This window comes from Mesoplodon bidens (genome assembly GCF_964165515.1).
Source record: "Mesoplodon bidens genome assembly, chromosome: 8".
Taxonomy (NCBI): Eukaryota; Metazoa; Chordata; class Mammalia; order Artiodactyla; family Ziphiidae; genus Mesoplodon; species Mesoplodon bidens.
The window spans coordinates 26,570,737-26,579,499 of NC_138165.1; positions in this window are offsets into that span (position 1 = coordinate 26,570,737).

An 8,763-nucleotide genomic window follows, 5' to 3' on the forward strand; every position below is an offset into this window, starting at 1 on the left:
TCACCATATCACCACATTCATCTTAGGCCTATTTTCTAGTGGAATATATTTATTTTGGTGAATTAACAAGCTTCTATTGCTTTTTGATATTGTGTGAGAGAAGCGTAGTACATTATTCAACTGAGAAAATCTCTTAATGTGTCATTGTACACATTTTTCATATTAATAGAGAAAATTACCATTAAAAACAATTTTGAATGAATTGCAGTCACCTAGCTTTTGTTACAATTTCTTTCTCATCTGTAATCCAGTATGGGCTCCTACATATTTCAAAACCAGATTACTGTATATAGGGGATTCCACGGAGAAAATAAGAACAGAAAAGAGAGAATGTGACTAAAAATCTTATTGGTTGTATGAAACCAAGAGCACGCAGAACTTGACGGAAGTAAAACAGAATTGTCATTTAAAGCAAGATATATGTCACATGTTGACTGGGCAATAACCTGGCAATGAGTTGAGCTCTTCTGCTTAGGTGGCACCAATATTCATGTAAAAGACATGGTAGTGTTGCACAACTAAAGATATTTACCGGCTTTTCTGGATTAAAAGCGTAGTCGGTTCCAGAAGCAGAAAATAACTCAGAAGACTTAGGAAGAGGTCAAGAAGAAAGACAGGGCTCTTTACCCACTGTGACCTGCGGGGCAAGGGCACCACACACCTTCTGCCCTCCACGTTCACTTGAGGGAGATTCCAATTCTGTCAGCTCTCCCTGCCTGATGACCTAGAGGCCCTGATTCCCACAGCTCTTCACCTTGTCCAGGAGCTGTACAGTTTAAACCCTGGAAATAGAGCCTTCCCTTCAGGTGAACCTAGGCCTACTCATGACAGGCCTGTCTGTGTCTAAGATAATAACCCCACTGGCACCCACTCAGCTACCCCCCAACCGACTGGAGAGACAGGGCCTTTTTCATTTTTTACACCCATCAATTCACCTAGTCATTCAATTCAATAAATATGTATGGAGTTCCTGCCATGTGCCAGGCACTGTGCTCGGCACCGAGGGAAGAGCAGAGAACAGACAAATTTCCTGCGTTCACGATCCCTGTTGCAGTGGGTAAAATGAGAGAGAAGCGAATAAGCACATAAATATATCATATGACCAGTGGGGATAAATGCTATGAAGAGCAATTAAGTAAAATAAAGGAATACAGAGATGGAGATGGACTTCTATTTGGCATAACGTAGTCAGAGAGGAGCTCTCTGGTAAGGTGACTTTTTTTTGGCTTTTTTGTTTTTTTAATTAATTTTATTGGAGTATAGTTGCTTTACAATGTTGTGTTAGTTTCTACTGTACAGCAAAATGAATCAGCCATACATATACATATATCCCCTCCCTCCCTTTTGGACTTCCTTCCCATTCAGGTCACCACAGTGCATTAAGTAGAGTTCCCTGTGCTATACAGTATGTTCTCATTAGTTATCTATTTTATACATAGTATCAATAGTGTATATGTATCAATCCCAGTCTCCCAATAAGGTGACTTTTGAGCAGAGCATGGGACCCGTCTACACACCACCTGTCTCATCTTCAGCCACTTGCTTCTCCTCAGCTGCCTCAGCAGCTAACTGACCCCATGGTTCCCCACACCCCATGGTTTCCCTGCCTGAGGCTCACCAGCCACAGGCCTAGAATATCTGTCTTCTGTCACCAAACTCAGCTGAAAAGCCAAACTGCAGGGCCTTGTTTCCTGAGCAACTGCCAATGGGGCTGATTGATGCGATCCAGAAATGCAGAGGCTTAATTCCCCCTGAATGAACTTTGACCAGTGGGAGACAGGAGATTGGAGGATACCAGGCAGATAAAACCTCTCCCTTGCTCCCTCTGATGGACTGTTTGGGTGCACGGTTTCTCCATACAGCCTGACTGAAGTCAATCTGTGTGACCAAGCCTGTGTGCTTATTGAGTGCTATGGGTTGGATCGTGTTCCCCAGAAAGATACGGTGAAGTCTTAACCCCTGTGACAGTGACCTTATCTGGAAATAGGGTTTTGCAGATGTAATCAAGTTAAGATGCAGTTATGAGGGTGGTTCCCACTCCAATGCAACTGATGTCTTTGTAAGAAAAAGAAAAGACAGAGATACCCAGAGAGAATACGGCCAAGTGACAATGGAGGGAGACACTGGAATGATGCGTGTACAAGCCAGGGACACCAAGGATTACCATCAAACCTCAGAAGCTAGAAGAGGCAAGGAAAGGTCTCCCTTACAGGTTTCAGATGGCAGGTGGCCCTGCCAACATTCTTGATTTTGGACTACTAGCCTCCAGAACTGCGAGACAATAAATTTCTCCTGTTTTAAGGAATCTAGTTTGTGGCACTTTGTTACAGCAGCTGTAGGAAGCTAACATACTGAGTCACCAGCTGTGTTGGATTGTACCTCCTAAATACAGCCCTAACAGTCCTTGCCTGAGACTCTGTTTTCCAGAGAAACGTGACTATGACGACCAGGGACCTGAATAAATGAAGAATGATATTTGAGGGGTTATTTGAGGACAGAGATTACAGACAGAGCGAAGACTTCATGCAAAGGCCCTGAGGTGCCAACATGCTTGATTAGAGGAAGAGGAAGGAAGCCAGCAGATTTGGGGAGTGAATAAGGGGAAGAGTGTCAAGAGATGAACTCAAAGAGGGAGCCGAAGACACCATCCCTAGGGACTTAGAGGCCACAGAAAGGACTTTAGGTTTTTGGGTTTTTTTAACAATATGTAATTGAGCTATAATTTACATCGAGTAGTAAAATGAACTAATCCTAAGGGTATGATTTTATGAAATTTTTTAACATATTGCTATGGTCTGTATATGTCTCCCCCCAAAATTCATGGGTTAAAACATAATCCCCAAGGTGATGGTATTAGGAGGTATTGCCTTTGGGGGGTGATTAAGTCATGAGGGCAGATATTTCATGATTTGGGCCTTTCTAAAAGAGGCCCAAAACAGCTCCCCCTTGCCACCTTCTGCCATGTGAGGATAACACCAAGAAGTCTGTGATCCAGAAGAGGACCCTCACCATGCTGGTACTCTGATCTCAGACTTCTAGCCTCCAGAACTGTGAGAAATAAATTCCAGGCATTTATATGCTACCCAGTGTCTCATGCTTTGTTATAGTAGCCCAGATGGGCTAAGACACATATGTATAGCTTAGTGTGACCATCCAGATCAAAATGTGGAATATTTCTATCACCCCGGAAAATTCCCTCCTATCTTCCAGTCAGTACAACTTACCAATTCTGAGGTAATGACTGCTCTCATTTTTATCGCTATAGACTTGTTTTATCTGCTTTTGAATATTATATAAATGGAACCAGATAGTATGTACTACTTTTGCTTGAAATAATGCTTTTGAGATTCACCCAAGTTGCTGTATATATTATACTTCACGTATTGTTATTGCTGTATTTCATTGCCTGAGTATAACACAATTTGTTATACATCCTCCTGCTGACGAATATTTGGGTTATTTGCAGTTTAGGTCTATAATGAATGAAGCTGCTAAGGACATTTATGTACTCTTTTTTTGGAAGTATCCAGTAATTTCTCTTGGTATATACCTCGGTGTGTACTTTCTGGGTCAATAGGGGTAGGTTTATGTTAACTTTACTGGTTTTACAAAGTGATTGCCCCATTTCACATCCCTGCCAGCAACGTGTGAGGGTCCCAGTTCCTCTGCATCCTCACCAACCCTCAGATTGTCAATCTGTTTCATTGTAGCCTTTCTGGTGTGTGTTTAATGGTATTTCATACTGGTTTTAGTATGCTTTTTCCTGACGACTAATGATGAGCTTCTTTACATCTACTCATTGATCACTTAGATATCTTCTTTCATGAAGTACTTATTCATGTCTTTTGTCCACATTTTATGTCTCTGGTAAGGCCATATCCCATTTCTGTATCTGTTATCTATTGCAGCATAACAAATTACTCTGAAGCTTGACAGCCGAAACAACAAACATTTATTATCTCCTGACGATCTCTGAGGGTCAGGAACCTGACAGCCGCTCAGTTGGGTTCTGGCTCAGGGTCTCAGGTGGCCAATGGACTGTTGACTGGGTTGTAGTCATCAGGCCAGGCTTGACTGGGGGGCCAGAGAGTGCACTTCTAAGCTCACTGAGTTTTCATTGTGAGTATATGTATGATTTTTTGTTAGGCTGGTGAAATATTGAAAAGCTTCAAGACACCCTGTCACTCCCACTGACTTCTGGGTGCCCAGGATCTTAGGTTGAAAAAACTCATCTAAAAGAGTAGATAGTAGGAAAGAGAGACCCAAGGTCCCACAATTAGTTGTGGGAGAGGGGGGCAAGGGAGGGGTGTTAACAATCTGAAAATACTCCAGCTCAAAGAAATGTAACTGTTTGAAATGGCTCACTTTTACTAAGCTCCCACTATCTCACTGGCAGTTTAAAAGAATCAGGGCAAAGTGTTTCTAGTCTTCCATAAATGATCATTTGATCCAGCAATTTCCCCTGTGGAAATTTATACCAAAACTAGAATCCACAATATAGAAAAAGCTACATACAAAGATGCCCACTGAAACACTATTTATTAGAAATCTAAATTGTGGAACTGTTAAAGAAAATACATATTCCCTCAAAAGAATTCCCACGAATCATTAAAAGTAGTCATTATAAGTGTTTAAGTTATAATATTATAGGAAATGCTGAAGATATAATGTTAAATGGAAAACTAGATGAAAATTATTATAATGTGATATCATTTATGCACAGAGGAACAGATTGGAAAGGAAAAGTATAATCCCTGTGTTAGAAATGATAGGGTAATTCCCACCACTTCCCAAGTTTCCTGCTTATTTTTATAATTTAAAACATCTAAAATTACCAATTGCCATGCCTACCTTAGACATTGAACTTGATGAAATAAAAACAAAACATAAATTACCTTATTTTTCTCAATTTATTTATTTTCCTCAACTTTTTAATGTGAAAATTTTCAAACCTACAGAAAAGTTGGGATACTAGAACCATAAATTCCTGTGTATTCCTTGCCTGGATTTACCAACTGTTGCCACATTTGTTTGCTCTCTCCTTGTATAATACACATTTCTTTTAACCATTTGAGAGTAAGTGGCAGATATTTTAACACCACGGTCTTAAATGCTACCACAAGCATCTTCTAAGAGCAAGGGCATTCTTCTACATTCTCCTACAGTTATCACACTCAAGAAATTTGACATTGATATATCCTATTATCTAATATAAAGTTTATATTCAAATTTCCCCAATAGACCAAAATATCATTTTTGTCTTTTGCTTGTTTGCTTCTGTTTTAGGCAAGATTCAAACAAGGATCACACGTTGCATTTAGTTGTTATGCATTTATCTGTAGTCTCTGGATCTAAAACCACCCCTTAACGGTGTTCTTTTTTTTTTTTTTTTAATTCTTTCATGACACTGGCTTTTTAAAAGACTCTGAGCCAGTTATTTTGCAGAATATCCTTCAATTTAGATGTGTCCGTCTTCCCTCATGATTAGAAATGACCTGAATTTCTTGGCTAATTCATTGATCTTATTTTGTGTGGAAAGATTTTACTCTTTCTTATGTCCTGTGAAAATAGAAAATCTTTAATGTGTTTGTTAGAAAGATTAAGCTGAGATTTTGTTTGGGTGAAGTATTAGTTGGACTTGGGTATGTGTATCTGAACTTCATCATTTTGTCATCTAGAAAATAGTAACTAAGAACAAGTAGCTTACGAAATCCAAGCACTTGAGAGCCACTATAAGTAAACTCTAATTCCCACAGCAGAAAGGAGGGGGTCTGTCTGCTTTTTAACCACCCATGGCTTATTTATATCAAAGGAATGTTTCCTATTTTTTATTTCCTTGTATTTGTCAGGTTGGTCTGTAAACCAAACAGGGAGTCAGTTGGTCATAGATTTAAAGATACCAGGTTGCAGCCTAGAGGATAAAATCATCTGCTTAGCCACTGTTCAGGGGAGTAATAGTATGTGTGTTTTCAAATTGTTTTACTAGAACTTTTGAGTCCTGAAAATACCTGACTTCTGAAGTAAACAAGCAGAATCTAGGCAGAGGGAAATCTATATTTCATTTATAACTTGGCCTGTTATAGCTGCCAATAAATCACACAAATTCCTATAAATAAGAGCCATGGCAAAGATATTGCCTTCATGGTAAGTTCCTCTTACTTGAGACTTATGAATCTGGGTGTATTGCTAGGAAAGGCCTACTGAATGCATCCACGGCATTGGCTTAACCCCAGGGATGGTGAAATTTTTTGAACCCATGGCATCACTCTTACCTCTCTTGCTCATGACAGCTACTGCTAATTAATCACAGAATTCTTTCCTATTAGCCTGGACACTGCCCCAGAAAATTTCCCAGCAGAGCACTACAGGTGAATTAGTAATAATTTGGAGTCAATACATTAGATAAACTCTTTATAACACTTAATAAGACAAAGAATATTTTTCTAAATCTCATCTAGTTTTTAGCTTCTCAACTTCATCTGCACATGAATGGCAAAGGCCTGGAAAAATGTTTCTTATGAGTGACCTACAGACAACTGACAAACTTGGTCAAAGACTTGTAATCAGAGCATGTTGACAAGGTGATTTGACAAGGGAAAAAAAAGGAGAGTGTATTAGTCAGGGCTGACTATTTGCTGTGACATATTGGCCTCAATCTATATAATAGCTGAACCAAAATAGAAGTTTATTTCTTGTTCATGAAATAATCCAAATTGGTTCTAGGTTGGGGGGATGGGAATGTGTGAGCTTCATTCTACAGTATGATTCCATTTATAGGACATTCTGGGAAAGGTCAAACTATAAAGACAGAAAACAGATCCAAGATTGCTAAGAGCTGGGAATAGGTGGATGTCTTGAATACAAAAGGAATTTTTGAGGTGATGGACCTGTTCTATATCTTGAGTATGATAGTAGTCATACAACTTTATGTTGCTGTCCCAATTCATAGAACTGAACACTAAAAAAAAGGTGATTTAAAAATGTTCTGTAAACATATACTTGGCTTAAAAAATAATAAGCTACTACATAAAAAGGTACAAAAGAAAAGGGCAGGGACTCTGCCTTACTTTTTCAGTCCTATAGTATACTGCCCTGCAAGAAGATGACATTTATGATCAATTGTATTTTGGTCCAGAAAATCCCTTGCCCTTCCCTGTCGCACCTCCCACTGTGGGAACTTGCCTTATCAACCCAAATGGTATCACTCCAAGTACTAATTCATTTGACATTGTTCTAAGAGTTTGCTAAAAATCCTATAAGCCTAGAGTATTACATCATATTTGATTGAAAATGCATTTAACATCAAAGAAAAAATTACTCTGAATGCTGTAAAGGGCTAGATTTTTCTAAAGCATATCTTATAGATTCCAATTATTTTGTGAGCCATGTCAAATCAATCTTTGATCAGTTCAGTAATATGCATTTTTTAAGGTCGCTGTGAAAATGAAAATTGTACCAAATAAGGTATCATCAAGGTACGGTAATTTTTTGCCTTGCCCTCCTGTCACAATTTTGGATTTGCCCAAGTTAGGATGCTACTGGGCAGTGAGACTGTCACTGACATTTCTCTGCTTCACTAGACCCATATTCCTTCCATTAGTGTGTAATTCTACCTGTCACAAACTATCCTGTTACCTAAAACTGAAGACTACCTTCTCTTAAAAAATACATACCATTTCAAATGTCATTTTTATGATTACAAATTTTATATTCTTCTATTCAAGTTTTTGAGCAAATTATATTCCACATGACAGATTCCTGGCTTCTTTTACCTTTCCATTATGGACCATTTCAAAAAAAAAAAGATCAGCAGATTTCATTTACCCTTCCCCATGAAAAATAGGACATTCCTCTCTTTAAGCTAGTAGTTCTGAACTCTATTAGAACAATATCCCCTTTTTATAACAAATATTGATATTTTATACTGTTTCCTTTACTATCTTGAAATGAAGTGTCTCGCACACTGCAGATGTCTAACACCCCTAGCTCCCATTCACCAGAAGCCAATAAGCTCCACCAATCATGGTGACAACTAAAGTTCTAGGTTGTCCCCCAAGGTGGAAGGAGGGTGGAAACACCGCTATCAAGAATGACTAATTTAGGGCATATTTCCTTAATGGCAAATACTGGTCTACTTAAAACTGATAGATGCAGAGTAAAGAATAATTAAGTAACAAGTTCAATAGGTAGCACTACTCGGTAGCTTTTTAGTTACCTACTGTGGCACAACCAATCACCCCGAAATTTAGCAGCTTAAAACAACACACATTTATTCTCTCACAGTTTCTGAGGGTCAAGAGTCTGAGAGCAGGTTAGCTGGGTGGCCCCGGCTCAGGGTTGCCCGTGAGGTTACAGTCAAGCCAGGCTACAGCCATCTGGAGGCCTGATGTGGTCTCGAGGATCTGCTTCCCAAGTCGCTCACTAGAGCTCAGGCTTGGTTTAGCAACACAGGGCCCTCCCGCATCCCTGCTTCCCCTAGAGCAAGTGATGAGAGAGAGAGAGAGCAGTGTTGTTTATAGGAGTCTCAGAAGTAACCTCCCGTTGTTTCCGCCAGATTCTATTGACCAGCCCTGGTACAGTGTGGGAGGGGACACCACAGGCTGTGAGTAGCAGGAGAGATCTCTGCATCTGTAAATAAAAGCCAGTACTCCAACCCATATTCAGGTTACAATTTTACTGAGTTGTAAAAGATTACTTCATAGGACTGAGAGGAACAGAAAATATTGGGGAAGTTTTGTTCCAACGAAATAGAAACTGTTCCTT